A 3,588-nucleotide genomic window follows, 5' to 3' on the forward strand; every position below is an offset into this window, starting at 1 on the left:
TCAGCAGATAAAACAACTACCAGAAGCTGCATGTCTCTCTTAGCAGGCCTTTCTGCTGGAAGTGCAGTAGTTCTTTTCTTCCATGGAGTTCTTTAAGAATGAGGAATTATTCACAGCTGCTGGATTTATGAACTGGACACAGCAACTGCATGCTCTGTATAGCCTAAAAATGAAGCTAACTTTGACTTTCAGTTTGTTTCTTATCAAATCAGCCGTGTGTATTCCCAGCAGGACTGCTGGAAAGAAACAGTGTCCAGTGTGTTCTGGCCCTGTGTAATCTGCATTTCTAATTAAGGCTGTTCGCAAGTCTACTTATCTGACATGTGCAAAGAGCAAATAATAAAGCAGTGAGAAACCAGCAATCTGCAATGAAACCTTTGTTTTAAATTCCTTCTTTTATCTCTCCCTCATATAAATGCCGTGTGCCTGTCACACAAAGGATGCCTTGACAATGGTATCCGCGGCTGCAGAGGCTCGTGACACTTTTGGTTGTTCGGATCTGCTTTCTATCTCCAGACCCTTCTCTAGGGAGTTACACACTTGGACACCAAGCATTTGATCAGAAATGGCTCTGAGCGCTTGCATATCCTGTTGATATACATGGGATTTGGGGTAGTTCAGCACCTTGCAGGGCTGGGACCGTGCTGCAACTAGGAGTTAATTCAGCTTTTAATTGTACTTTCATCTGGGAACCCCACACAACTGGTTCAGGAGCCGTGCTGAAGCGCAACCATGTCTAAAACCACAGCTTCCCAAGTTACTCACTTGCGGTGTCTTGAGTCTTTGGTATCTCATCTCTATCAAGAGAAGGGCTGGATTTTAAAACTTTTAAAACAGCTTATACCTTCATCATTTTCTCTGATAGTTTGTCCTGTTTTGCAAATAAGCTCTGCTTTCACCCAGCTGGAGCATCACCGAGGAGCAGTTTCTTCTACCCGCTGTGCCACCCTTTTTGCTTGATACCTTGGAAGCTGACTTGGTGTTTGCTGACAAGGTACTATGTTTTCAGTGAAGCCCCATTCTGGGAGGGAAAGTCATCCAGTCTGCCCTGCTGATCATCAGGCTGGGTACCTTTGATTGGGAACTGCTCAGAAGAAAGGGGGAGAAACGGTGTGTAAATCAAGCGTCCAAAGGTATAAAATATTAAGAGAAAGGCTAAAGGAAATAGTACCACCTCCCTGGGATGTAGGGTGCTGATATTTCCTCTAGGAGTTTATCAGAATCTGTTGCTTCAGGCAAGAATTTAATGGCATTGGAAAACGATAGGGAATGTCATTTTGCTGATCTTTCAATTTTTGATACGTAGCCATAAAGGAAAACTTTTCCAGGTGTTTTAACCCAACATCATCATGTTGTCTAGGGGGAAACTGGGGCTGACTTTTCATCTTTTCTATAACAATGTAAATCTGCAGGTAAATTTTATTGTTTATTTTCTGATGTACTTTTCCGATGCTGATAGAGCACAGACCTTGAAGGTGTGCCGGTAGAGGACTACTCTGCAACACCACAACTTCCCTGTGTATCCATCTGTTGGATTTAGACAAGACTTCATTTTAGAGGGGCTTGGTTTAGATCTTGAGACTTCTGCTGCTTCTGTCAATAAAGGTACAACCTGCAATGTTAGATCACAGTTATAGTCCACAGAGCTTTGTTACTATGACATTTTTTCTAAAACCCCACTATTCTGTCCTTCTCAAGTACCTCATCTAAAATGGTGTGTCTCCTGTATTCAGAAGTCACAACAGGCTTGTCTAAATCATGGATTGCTTTAAGAAAGCAAAAAAATGTAGAGCTCTTTGAGGCTTTTTTTAGGCTCCTTCTCACTGCTGAACTTGCAGCAGTTCCTTCTTTCTATTTTTCATGATTTCTCCACTGTTCTCTTGCTGAGATGTTTGTACTGTTTCTTGCTTTTAGAAACCAGTGCTAAAAAAAAAAAAAAAAAAAAAAAAAAAGAGGTCTTGTGATATATAACCACAAGAACTTGGCAATATTTCATTTTTCCTTCAAAATTAGCTTTTCATATACAGGTTTTCTCGGATTTCTTTTCCTTGAGGAAGGACTCTGGAGCTTTGTTTTTGCCGGGCATAATAGAAGATAAAAGAAGAGAGAAACACTGGGCCACTGCTGTGACTGGGGAACTTAGTCCTTCCCTTGGTCTATCAAGTGAGTCAGTGATGGATGGATGGATGAAGGAGCTTACTCTTGTGACCAGATGGAGGCAGGTTGGTGCTGGGGTGTGTTATCTTGAATGGTCTCCTATGTGAAGACCCAGGGAACATAACTGGAGGGGAGCACTCAGAAAAGAGGTAAAGAATCTCTGAAGTGGGTAATCTTTATCCCGTTTGGGCTGTTTTGTCTGCTCATCTTTGCATTGCTCTGCCTTTCTTTTTTGTTGCAACTGAGGCGTGCCATGGACATCTCCAGTTGCACCTTCCAGGGTTTCTGCTGCATTTGGCACTAAATTTTGCAGAACTGCTTGGTGAACAGGATCAGAGTTCCATTTCAATCATTTCTCACCTCCCATCTCTTTCCCTGCGTTAAAATTCAGCAAGGTCTCATTCCTGGTTTGATTCATAGCCTGCAAGACAAGAACACAGTTGGGGGCTGCAATATGCAACAGGTATGAGAAGGAAGGGAAATGCTTTATGCTGATCTTGTCACTAAAAATAGATCTGTAGAAACCCTCAAGAGTAAATACAAATAAGAAAGAGTAGAGCCAAATCTTTTTTTTTTTTTTTTTTTTTGCTAGCCTCAGAGGAGTAGATCTGTTATGGGCGCACACGCACTTCACAGATAATCCCAGGCTGCAATATTCAGCTTTTATTTTAAATATGATCTTAGAATAACAACTTGTAAAATGAGAATTTCCTGCTTCTCTCAGTCCTTGCAGAGGCCTAAACCAAGGTCAAAGTCATCCCGTCTGTGACCCTTGGGTTAGGAAGATCAGACCTGAGCAAGTGTCACCTACTGTGTGAGAACAGCGACAACCCACCTACCTCACCCATCGGAGGCTGTGAGAAGGAACACACGGGGGTAAAGTACTTTGAGATCCTCAGACTGGGAAAGGTCAGGAGAGCATTGCCGTCTCTTTCAGGAGCTCCAACACCAAGGGGAAAAATAAATCACACAAAACCTTAAATAGGAAACCGCAGCAGCTGTCAGATTAAATCTGTTACAAGTGCATTCCACTGCCTCGCTGAACAGTGTTTTATTTCACACCTCAAAATGTGAGCCCCTGTGCCATGGACTTGCTCCTTTTTCCCTATTCCCCCTAGATGACTTAACAAGCTGAAAGTGCAGCTGGAAATTAATGCTTCCTGTCTTTTTAAATAATGTGGCATTGAAATCCCGGTATTTAATGCGTTGGCATTTAATATGCCACAATATTTCAGTTACTTTGCACTGGTTGGGGTGCAGAAGTGTTATTACAGCTGTTCTGAAATTCTGACAAAGAGGTGCATTTCTTTTTTATTTTTTTTCCTCCACTATGTCCCACCATAATTGCTTTTTGCTGCATCTCTGAACCGTAACCATGGCGATCCGCCACATTCATCAGAGGACCCTCTTGTTGTTTTGCTTGTGCGAATG

At 42.3% G+C, this 3,588-nt stretch overlaps 1 long non-coding RNA gene across 3 annotated transcripts in view; it reads left to right on the top strand.

The window, feature by feature from the left end:
- Nucleotides 1-1,850: 1,850 nt before the first annotated feature.
- LOC118172001 overlaps nt 1,851-3,588 on the top strand; it is a 21,477-nt gene continuing 19,739 nt past the window's right edge. For all 3 annotated transcript variants that reach the window (XR_004753514.1, XR_004753513.1, XR_004753512.1), the window contains exon 1: nt 1,851-2,306. This is a non-coding gene — a long non-coding RNA (uncharacterized LOC118172001). The remainder of the gene's footprint in view (nt 2,307-3,588) is intronic.

This window comes from Oxyura jamaicensis, chromosome 10 (assembly GCF_011077185.1).
Source record: "Oxyura jamaicensis isolate SHBP4307 breed ruddy duck chromosome 10, BPBGC_Ojam_1.0, whole genome shotgun sequence".
Taxonomy (NCBI): domain Eukaryota; kingdom Metazoa; phylum Chordata; class Aves; order Anseriformes; family Anatidae; genus Oxyura; species Oxyura jamaicensis.